The sequence below is a fragment of the Ambystoma mexicanum genome, chromosome 3q (genome assembly GCF_040938575.1).
Source record: "Ambystoma mexicanum isolate Mex_15411 chromosome 3q, UKY_AmexF1_1, whole genome shotgun sequence".
NCBI classification, from domain to species: Eukaryota; Metazoa; Chordata; class Amphibia; order Caudata; family Ambystomatidae; genus Ambystoma; species Ambystoma mexicanum.
In genome coordinates this window covers 1092110535-1092122619 of record NC_090926.1, presented here as the reverse complement: position 1 = coordinate 1092122619, position 12085 = coordinate 1092110535, and the positions used below count along the sequence as shown (strand labels likewise).

Here is a 12085-nt window from a genome sequence, read left to right as displayed (position 1 = left end):
ATGTGACAGGTAAGTTTTGTAAAAGTGTGTAGAAATAAACTGTAAAATGCCATTGGACAATCCATATTCTTCCAGTGGCACCTGGATGTGCGTAATAGGTTTGTTGACATTTCGACCAAAACAAATGGGCATAGGAAACAGTGCAGGGCACTGAGGCAGTACCTCAACAGAGGGCTTTTACTGAATATTGAGGGAGTGTGGGAATGAGTAGCCATTTGTTGCAGAGGAGATGTAATGGAAACAGAAACCTGGCACATGGACAATGCAACAGACTTAAGTAGTACAATAAATATAGGCCTAGTGCCACTATAAGTCATGTTATACATACTCATATATTTACAGCTGTTGAGGAGGGTATGGCAGGGGCCCCTTTGTAGGACAAAAGATAGAGTTTGAGTCCTGTTAACTAATGAAAAGCGTTCAAGTGGAGCTGGACAATTAATGATAAGGAGCAGAAGATTGAGTACATGTAGCAATGTAGGATGGAGAGATCAAGAAGGCAGGACAATTCTAGAGTGTGTGTTGGAAAGTACAGTGAGATGCATTGAAAGGTCAGGCGGAAAGACCATTTTGGGCTTAATCACAAGAAGAAGGAATTTAAACAGAGAGCAATTATGCCTTGATAGCTATCTAGCATAGCAGTGTGCTGAGGTGAGGGAGTAATGGGGTAGGTTACAGAAAGTGCTTTGCTAAAAGCACAATTCCAGACTGAGGAGAATGTGGGAGCACTAATTGTGTTTACTGAGCAAAACAGCAGAGATCAGTGTTTTGGCTGAGTGGTGGGTAAGGTGGGGTCACATATTTCTGATGTGGAGAAGCTTTTTGCTCCAGTAGTTCATTACAGCTACTGCTTACTGTGGCAGTAGCTGTAATGAACTACTGGAGTTTAAGGTCCTTGTCAATGAGTACCCTAAGTCAAGGAGTGAGGATGCACGATAACAAGAAAGATGGGAGAGTGTGATTAGCAATAGAGGGCGCCAACACCTTTCTGTTTTCGAAAGAGGTCTGCATCAGCCAGTGCAATGCCAATCTGTGACAGGTGGTTGTGAGGCAGTTGGTGATGTTATGGGAGATAGAAGCGTCTAATGATGGAAAGGAGGAGTCAATCTGCGTTTTACCAGTAAATAGGTGGCAGTGAAAACCAAGGACATATAAGCTTACCCATGGTGGTGTCCTAGAGAGTCAATAAGAGAGGGCCAAAGAAAGATACTTGGAGCGCCCACACAGGAAGGGGACAGGGGAGGCGATATTTGACTTCTAGGAAATGGAGAATGAGTGGTTAGAGAGTGTAGTTACGTTAAAACCACGGGAGGAGATAATAGATAATGGGCCTCATTATGATGTTGGCGGTCACGGTCTGAACGGTGCCGGTAAGGCATTGGCATCGTTCATACTGTGCAGCCGAATTACGAGTTCTGCTCGCGGGATCCTGACAGCCCGCCAGGTCTGACATGCCGGGCTGTGTGGCACCTGCAACCAGAACTCGTAATTGCACCGGCACCGTTATCAACGGTGCCGGTGCAACCGTGCTCCCCACCCCCATTCTGCCCTATGGGGCAGAATGTGGATTGGGAGCCCGGCAATACCACCACTCGCGAATGGGCAATTACCGACCCCTTCAACTCGTAATGGGCCAGTTATTGCCCAATCGTGGTTGACTGTGCTGATAGTGAATTTGGCGGTAGCTGTGCCTGTAGAACAGGCACAGCTACTGCCAAACTCGTAATGAGGCCCAATGTCTAAGATTGTTCTTGCTGGCCAGTTTTCTACACAGCCCAGGAATAAATGTGTGTAGAGTGCACAGAGGCTAATGGAGCTGTGTATAATGTCTGATCTTTTGTTTTGAGGGAATTTAAAACATTTAGGAATTATTTGAGTTGTAGGTCCTGTGTGTGTACTGCTGCCATTGTTGGATTAAACCATGGGGTGGCCCATAGGCAATTGTAATTTCGGGCCCCACTCGCAAATGATCTCCTAATACGTTTTTAATTTTACAAACCCACCATTTTAATAGATGTTGATGATGTGTTGCTTAAAACAAGTGTTCTTCATTAGATTACTGTAGCCCTGCGCAGGCTGAGTTGAAAGCATGCCTGGCAGGCAGTAAGATCCAAAAGCTGCCATGGGGGAAGTAGCACTAACGGGGCACCCTTGACCACCTACAAGCGCTTTCAACTTACCATACCTACCCTACCCTGATGCGAAACAGACTCATTTATGAATAGCCAATTCATACCTTGGTGCCGTGCAGACCACAAATTGTGTATGTCTCACCGCCACCCTTCCTCCCCCACCTATGCACCAACGCATTGCCCCTCAGCTACTGTCTCGTCCTCATCGATATAAACAATGTCATTTTATCATGCCTCCTCCATCTGCAGTGTTTGCATATGTACAATAGTTACTTGGAAACGTATCTCGTATGAAAAATACAATTAATCATGTTTATGGCACCTGCAAACTGAATAGTCTCTTGACAATTGGTTTTATTATTACCTACCTTAAGCAAGCCAAGCAGCTCCAAAACAGAGAGTACGGCAAGGACCGAAAAACAGGTTCCTTTTGATGCTGTGTGGGATGTATTTACCCATGCATCCGAGCCCTACCTCAAAACTGTGCAGTACTGACATGAAAACATCATGATGGCCAGAGCTTCCCAGAAAATGCACAGGGAAATGCATGAAGAATAGGCTGCCACTCATTTTTGCCGATGTTATGGGCACAGAAGGAAACTGCCTAAAACCACCATTGGACTACCCACACAGTAGTCTGAAACCATTGGGAATGGCAATGCTGATTGCCAAAAGCAAACCCATAACTGTTGGGAATTCATTTTCTTAAATCCCAAAAAGGGGTGCAGTACCAGTACTCACCACTATCCAAAAGCCGGCGTTTTAAAACAACACCAGATTTTACTTTTTGCAAAACTGAATAAATGAACCCAAAACAGGCCAAAGAAAGACTTACTGAGAGGTGGATCCAATGTAAAGTTATATTCTGAAGTGACTTGAAGGTTTATAACAAGACTGGCTGAGCTGGGGATTTCAGAAATTTAAGTAAATTTGGACTGAAAGACATTAAAAATCTAAGTGTTTAAATTGACTGAGTGACCTACTTTTGAGTGTCACATAGGTTGCAATTGTTTAAATGTCATAGTTTTAAACTTAGAATCAGCATTCTAGCTGCATATGTGAAAATGTTTAGTTTTATTTGAATGCAGAAAACTGGGGAACAACAGGTGACATTTTATCTGAAACCTGGCTTAAGGAACTGAATTCTGCCTGGCAACTACCCCCATCAGGAGTGAAACTTGAGTCACAGCTGTGTTCCCAGGCCTAGCTGCCCTTTTGCTGCTCACACCAAAAGGGATATGACACTTCCCTGATTGAATTACCTGGGCTCTGCAGGAAATTGAACAAAGCCCTGTCCTGACTCAGGCAAAGGTTTTATTGGCGGCAGTCGTAAATGGAGCTTCCTCCTGAAGCAAAGGGGAGGGGCACTGCCTGTGAGAGCAAGCTGGCTTGGCAGAACTGGAAAAACCAGAAATTCAACCTTGTGCTGGAGGAAAACCACACCCCTTTGTGGCCAGAACATAACTCTAAAAAGATGAATAACTCATAGTACGGACATGTGAAAATTGTATAAATGACACCATAATTCTTGTGATTTTTCTGCCCACATTTTAAGAGGTTTTTCGAACCGGTGGCATGTTCAGGGGGGTTTTAGCGGAAAAGAGGATATTACTCAAAATGTGTGCATGTGAAAAATCTGACACTATGTCCATACTCCTTGCGCACATGTGTGTAACTTTGGGGTAATGTCCGGAATTGCAAACCAGTTAAAAAGTGCAAAATATTGCCATTTCTGAATGCAAGCTCCCAGGAAGAGCAGAGTTTGAACATGAGATACCTCCTGTGATATGTGAGGGGTGCATATGATTTTAAAACAAGATGTACCTCTGCAAATATGTATTTGTTTCAAATCTAGATTTGTGTGTAAGTTGACAGGAGGAGTGGACTTTCTGCAGGCTGTAAAATGACATCACTCTGACACAACTTAGCTCCCCCAATCAAGTGAGAAATGGAAGTTTGACCAATTAGAAGCTGAGAGAGAGGTAGGGTTAGTGATGCTAGAACACACCCACATTCTAAACACATAAAAGCAGAGAGACAGGACAGATAGGGACTTTCAAATCCATTTGCAGCTGGAAGCTCTGCCGGGAAAATCCATACTTTACCTCCATCAATCTCCAGAGAAAGCTGTGCAGAAAGATTCAGACTTTAAATCCCTCAATCTTCAGAATCCAGTGAGAGAGCAGACCCAGATCACTGTGAAGTGCAGAGACCAGAGTCCAGTTTAAAACCTGACCAGATCCATGGCGAGGCCCATTTCACTCAAGAATATAGTGTGAGTACCTAGAAAACTGTGCAGAACCAATCCCTTAGTTAAAATAATATAATTCAATCATATTTTAATCTAAGTAGAACTGTCTCCTAACTGTCAACTGTCATTTGTAAAGCTGTCACTTGTCATTTTCTAGTTGCAAGCTGCACTTGTCTTTTTGAACTTTAAAATTTCAAATCTGAAAAACGACCTTTATTTAATCGCTCATATCTCCGCAACCGTTGGTGCTAGAGACTTGCAGTAACTTTCCCCTGAAAGCTGAGAATCGTGGCTTTCCTATGAACCTAGAACCGCATTCCTACTCCCTTATAGTTTTGCCGTAATCGTGAAAAACGCACTCGCGAATTTTGCCGCGATTTGCAAATTTCTCCACGTGTGAAAACAGAAGCTTCTTGCTTTCAGTTGCTAAAAATTCGTTTAACCTGCTAGTTACACCCTAGATCCTTGCTAAAGTGAGCCTGGACTAATATTAACTTGATTTCACTCACCCTGAACCTCCTAGAGGGAATTAAAAGCATTTTAGCATATTTTTCACTTTATTGCCAGCACATATAAAAGCATTTTGCCTGTGTTTTCAACTTCTGTAGTCTAAGTTGCTGGGGTGAACTGAATTACATTTGAATTGCATTTCTGAGAATTGTGTGCCTTCCTTCCACTTCCTTGCATTGCATAAAAGGGGGGGTGAATTGCCAGAGAAAAGTGATTACATTGTTTCGTTGAAATCATATTGAGTATTTTCTGTATTGCATTCATTGAATATTGCATCCACCTGAGCTTACATAAAGCATTCTGTACCACCTTCTTCTTTTGTTCCTATTCACCTGTGTGCTATCTTATCCATTTCATGTCAACTCCTTAGTGATTATAAAGAGGTGTGCTAGTGCCAGATTCTCCGTTGTTAATCTTTATCATACCAGATTAAGTGTGATATCCAATTATTAATTTATTCTAAAGTGTAATATATACATATTGTTTAAATTATCAATTAAACCTTTTACCTTGCAAAACAGAACTACTTCTTGGCTCAGTGGGGTCAGGAGGATTCCAAGAGAGGGGTGTTATATAGGGGTAGTCATCCAGAACGCATGAACTGGACATAAAGTTATATCAATAAGGGTTTTCATTCAGTATTATAGACTAGGCGTTGACTTAGCTGTAGGGTTGAATTGAATCCTCTTACAAACTGGGGGCTAGGGCCGGACGTTTGGGTTAGAATACCACTTGTGCAGCTTAATACAGCGTGCCAGCTGACCAGATACACATATCCAGTCGGATCACCACGCTGCATTACGCTGTGAAGCATTCCTCAAAAGGGACACTCCAAGAAAAGTTCTGTTCTGCAAAAATAAAATACAAACTTCTGTAAGTCAGGACAGAGACCAATCTCTAGAATGACGACCTTGGTAGATATGAAAATAGCCAGAGAGCACTTCTTACATAAACTATTTGTGAGAGGTGAATGGGCTGAGCAGGGCCAGGATGCCTGGTTGCAGGCCATCACGCGACAGGTCACTGAAACAGGGTCAGACTTATGGAGAGATCAGGGTCCATTACATGTGGCCCTGAGTGAACTATATATGGCTCCTAAGGCCAAAGATGAACACGACAAGATCGTTAGGATAGCGGCATATTTATATTTATATATGGGAGCCATACAGAATAAATGTGCTGAAGGCCATGATCTGGCAAAAAGGCAACAGATGGCGTTAGAGAAGGCCCAATCTGATCTGGACTCTTCTGAGCAAAGGCTGCACAGAAGCCAGGAGTCAGAAAATGAGACCAGACAGTACATCACTAAAATAAAGGAGGATATGGATGTGCTGCAAAAGGAAAAGTCAGAACAGGATGCCAGATTTCTGGCCTTGCAGAAGGAACACCAAGAAGGTTTGGACTCCCTACTGCAAAGCCAGAAAAAGCTGGAGCAACAGCTAGACTTCAATAGGGCATGTGCTGAGCAGGTAGTCACCCTGCAAAGCCACCTAGATAGGGAGAAGGCAGAGAGCAACAAGCTGATTTCGAAAGACCTGGATACCCAGGCAGAGTTTGATGAAGAACGCCAGAAAGCTGGTGCCTTTCAAAGGCAGAGGGACGGCCTGGCGGCACAAATGCAGGCTCTTAGTCAGGAAAGAGACGCCTTAGGCCAGGAAGTCTGCCAATTAAAAAGAAAAATGGAAGAAAATCTCCTGGCCCACCAGGGACTGGGTGACCTCCAAAAAGAACACCAGAACTTGTTAGAGCACACCAGGAGGGTGGAGGATGCTCTAGCAAGAAAGGAGCAGGCCAATAGGGACACCACTCAGGAGGTAAACCTCCTGCAGCAAAGACTGGCCCAGTTCTCCAGGACCAACCAGGAAGCACAGAGGGAAAATGAGGCCCTCTGCCAGCACAATGAGAGGCTCCAGCAACAGGTAGCGATGCAGGAGAGACTGATAGAGTCGAGTAAGGCCTTAACAGAGGAACTGAAAGCACAAATGCAGGCTCTTGCATTGCAACAGGGAGCAGGGGCGGATAGAGATGAGGTCCGCTGGGAAAGAGAGATTCCTGACCATAACCGCAGGAGCCCTAACACCAGGGGCCTTCATCTCCCCCAGTCCCTGGACTCTACCACCCCCATGTCCCCTGGCGCACATGAGCACAGGGCCACAGGGACGGCAGATTACTATCCAGCTAAGAGTATTGGGCTCATAGGCCAGTACCACTCAGGAATGGAGGGGTGGGCATCCGGGTATGGGCACCCAAGTACAGTACAGTTCAATGGGGAACCCCAGGAGAGTAGGCCCATTAAGGGCATCCTGAAAACCTCTGCCCAGTTAGGTCAGTGGAGGGGGTACCCATCAAATCCTGGCAGCAAGGAGGAATCTGAAGACTCCTCTGAACTGCGCAGGACACAGGAGACCAGGTCCCCACAGTCTGCCAGCCATTCCCAGGCTCGCAGAATCCGGGAAAACCTGGAAGAACAGACGGGAACCTCTGGGAGCAGTGCCTCTGAGTCCGAGGACGAATGGACAAGGGTTACCCGAACCAAAAAGGCCAATAAGGCAAAAAGGGCCTTGCTTAAGGACCCCTTAAAGCAGATTAAGGCGATCAGGAGCGTCATCACGCCTTACCATAAGAACGCTAAGTATTCTGTTTGGGAGCACTTAGAGTTGTTTGAACAAATGATGGAGACTTTCCATTTGAAGGACAGCCAAAGCTGTATTCAATATGTAAAGTGGACCTTCTCCCCGGAATACTCCAGTTTCTTTGCGGGGCTGGAGGACCAAAATCATTTAAGATGGTCCACCTATAAGGCGGCCATCTTGAAACATTTTTCTGTTCACAGAAATCCTCAAGAGGCTCGCAAGGCAGCCTACAATTTGCAATGTGGGGAGGATCAGGCCCCACAAGAATTTGTGCAGGAGTTAAAGCGTGCTTTTGCACAGACCACAAGAAGGGTGCGCACGGATAGCAGAGAATTTATAAATACGTTTTTCCATGCCTTGCCCAAATATATCATAACCCAGCTCGTGAGGGATTTTCACGAGAAAAGATCTTTAGACTGGGTCATTGAACAGGCTACCCGGATCTATGAGGTGCAGAAACCGATAGATAGCAAAAGTAATGCCCAGAAAAACCCCAAAGCCAACAGCACCCCTGCTGCTGCCAAGGTGGCAGAGGTAAAGGTCACCCCCGTTTTGGATTTGGAGATGGGGGGGCCTAAAAACCTACCTGCACCTAATAATGCTAGGCCCAGGAGGTCCTCGGATCAGTCACAGACAGGGAGCCAAGGAGGCAGCCCCACAAATGGGGTCCCTCGCTCTCCTGATTATGTAAGTCCCCGTTACAAGGGAAATCGACCCATCCTGGGTTATGTGTGGACTCCTCCAGCCCAAGGGGGGAGGGATCCAGCCAAGCACCTAACCCAGGGAACTTCCCTCCAAACTTCCCACAGGAGGGCAGAAATTTACCAAACCCTGGGCAGAACTTTTTCCCCAGATATCCACCCGACTTTCAGCCCCAAAACCATCCATCCTTCTTTCCCCAATTCCCTGAGCCCAGACCACTGAATCCGGGAGAGGGGAGGCCAAGGGTGGAGGGGTACCCAAATCTTCCGAACCCGGGGTATTACCAGAGGAGGGACAGCTACCCTTCCCGGGATCAGCCCAGGGGAGAAAACAGGGCCCCGTATCAGCCTGAGCGGGTTTCCCAGTTAGAGCGCCAGGTTCAAAACATGGCGCGGGATCTGGGTCACATACTGAGGGCTCAGCAGAACCCTCAGATGGGCGTGCCGGCGCAGAACGCACCCAACTCTGGACCTGGTGCTCCAGAACAATGACGGGGGCAGCACCCCGATAACTCACCGGTTCCCAGGGAGGAGGCACAAAGGGAAGGGGGGTGTAAAGCCTTGGAGGAAGCTTCCTGCCTCACTTGTAAACAGCCCCTGGAAACCCAGGAACCGGAAACAAAATCTCTTGCCCCTGAAAGTCTGCCTCCTAAGGAGCAGAGGGGGGGTAGGAGAAACAAAAGACCCAAACAGACTCAGTTTGAGGAGGAGGTACAGATCTTCCAATTTGAGGGAGAGGGATCCTCAGAGGATCCTGGGAAAAGGATCTTCTCCTTCAGAGAGGGGGGAACTCCTCCCAAAGAAAAATGGGTCCCTAGGGATGCAAATCCAGACCGGGGCAATGTGGAGACTGAGCTACCGCCGCCCACCATCTCATCCCAGAACCAACAGCAAGAAAATCCCCTGGTTCAAACCCATCCTGGTGACTGCCTCCAAAAAGGGGGGGGCGGCCTAGAACCGGAGCCAGGGGAACCCACAATGGCTCTGATCTCCAGTTGCCAAATTTTTCTTTCAGATTCCCAAGGCTCTCCACAGAATTCTGCCCAAATCTCTTCGCTAGCGATGTCCAAAACCAGAAAATTAGCCCACCAGTTGTCCAAAAATGTACATTATCTGTGCCCCCTTGAGGAGAAGGAGGGAAGATATTATGCCCCGGTACAAGTACAGGGGCAGGGTACAATCTTGGCACTGGTGGACACTGGATCTCAAGCTACCCTTCTGTCCAGAAGGGCCTTTGACGAACTGAATGCAGGAAGGGGAGAGAATTACCAAATTCCTCTCACCTCTCTTCCTGGACAACTGCAGAACTTTGACGGGAAGGAAATTCCCGTTGAGGGGACTGCAGACTTGGACATTAAGATCGGGCGACACAAGTTGAAACACCCAGTCATAGTTGTGACTCCAGAGGGCACCCTTTGTTTACTAGGGAATGACCTCCTGAGAAGGTTGTCACCCCTAATAGATTGCGTAAACAAGGTCCTCTGGACCCAGACTAGCCGACCCATAAAATGAAAACAGAGTGTCAACCATGTTAGTTTAAACGGCACCTGCCACATGGTTGAACAAAAATCTGACCAAGTAGAATTTCACTTCCAGAATAGCCAAATTCCAGACGTGACAGTAATAGCAGTAGGACAACAGACTGGTGATGGAGGATCCTCTCTATTTCTGAAAATCAACCTGCCTTCCAGTCTAAAGTGGTACTCCACGCTGGAAGGAAACACTCTGAGATTCTATACTAATCCACAATCAGAAACTCCCACTCCAATAGTCCAGAAAGATGTGAAATCAGCTCAGAGCCTGGCTGATATTCAGCAAATTGGAGAGCAGTTGTTCATCCCTGTTCAGTTAAATGATGGGAAGGACTCTGTTCTCGCTCGAGTGTGTGTGAACAACGGTAAGAGCTTCATCAGCGAAGCCATGTTCCGCCAACTCCCAAAAGATCCAGCCATTCCCACATTCAAACTGATAGACAAATGGGAAATGGACCTGGAAGCACCTAATTCCAAACATCTCCTGCCAAGCAGGTGTATGCTCAAAATCTCCATTGGCAACAAGAGCATAGTCCATAATTGTTGGGTCGTGCGAGACGTCACTGCCGCCTTTTACTTAGGCAGTGACATTCTCAATCGCTTTGCCATTAGTTTGGACCTAATAAACTTCAAAGCTTGGTCCCGATTAGCGGATAATCCCATGGGCTTTGATGATCCAGAAAAAGCATTTAGGTCAGCTCAATTGCTACCTTATGCAGTTGAAATTCAGGTTAAAGAGGAAGTCACCATCCCAGAAAGGACCCGACAATTCTCCCTGGAAGTGAAAGTTAAAAGGGGACAAGAGTTGAAAAACCCTGATGCTTACATACATCTAAACGCTTCTCTCCCTCAGCAAGGGTTGGGGGTAAACCCTACTCCATTAGTCAACATAGAACATGACACAATTCCAATAGAGGTGGATAACAGCGACTTAAAGAGTATTACTCTAGCCGCAGGCACCATTATTGGAATGGCGGTTGATGACCGACATTTTTCCATAGACTTAGTAAATGAACTGTTAGGACCAATCCCCAAGGACTGCTTTGACAGTGACAGTGATGACAATACAACACCAGACAGGATTTTTACCCGGCATGGGGGGAACTTCCTGGTGTACACTTCCTGCCCCTATGGTAAGGAAGATGTGACTTGTGACTTCAGGAGGGATGAGGTGATTTTCCAGGTCCATGAGGGCTGCCTTTCCCACCTGAAGCCTCCAGTCCAAATCAGCACTCTGACCAGGGACTTCTCCACCCAGCTGGAGGAGGCCGCTGAAATAGCCAAACCAGAAGTCTTCCAGGCTTCAGGCTGATGGTGGAAGAGAGAGTCAACCTAGCTGATGCCTGTGTGACTCTGGAACAGAAGCAAAAGTTGAAACAAGTTTTCTTGGATTTCCAAGATCTCTTTGCGGTAGACTCATATGACTGTGGCCGCACCGACATCCACACAACAACAACCCCCACGGACCCTGGCATGACTCCTGTGTTTGTGAAGCAATATCGCTTGCCTCTCGCATCAATGGAGTCCCTTACTGAAATAATTAAGAACCTTGAGTCCAGGGGAATAATCCATCCAGTCCACAGCACCTTCAATAACCCGGTGCTGGGAATATTGAAGCCAAACGGCCAGTGGAGACTCTGCGCTGACCTTAGGGAGCTCAACAAACGGGTCCATACCTCCCGATGGCCTCTGCCCTACATTGACCAAGGGCTGGCCCAGATCCAGGGGTCACAGGTATTCACTGCAATAGACCTGACCAATGGATACTGGACTGTGCCTGTCAGCAGGGAGGACCAATACAAACTGGCTTTTACCTTTGGGGGCCAGCAGTACACATGGACCCGGACTCCCTTCGGATACCTTAACTCCGGTAATGAGTTCAATATTTTCCTACATAAGGCCATGCCCGACCTGGGTGCGAGGGGTAACCTGGCTTATGTAGATGATGTCCTCATCAAAAGTTCATCTGTGGAGGAACACATAGCGGAGATCCGTTATGTTCTGACGCAGTTGAGGGCAGCCGGAGCAAAACTTTCCTTTCAGAAAGCACAGTGGTGTAGAACCCGTGTTAATTTCTTGGGGCATGAGATTACTCCTCAGGGTCTCTGTCCCCAGGAAAAGAAAGTGGAAGCACTTCAGAAACTGAAAGACCCCACAACTCTGCGGGAACTAAGGAGCCTCCTTGGACTGACTAATTACAGCAGAAAGTTCATTGAGGGCTACGCAGAGATCACCAGACCCCTGATTCATCTCCTGAAAGGGGGGGTCAAGTGGGAATGGGGTCCAGAACAAGCCGAGGCAGTAAGACAACTCAAAAGAAGCCTCT

At 46.7% G+C, this 12085-nt stretch overlaps 1 protein-coding gene across 2 annotated transcripts in view; it reads left to right on the top strand.

Moving 5' to 3' along the window:
* LOC138447635 (coagulation factor XI-like) overlaps window positions 1–12085 on the top strand; it is a 160654-nt gene that overhangs the window by 57517 nt on the left and 91052 nt on the right. The gene's annotated exons all lie outside the window — the stretch shown is intronic.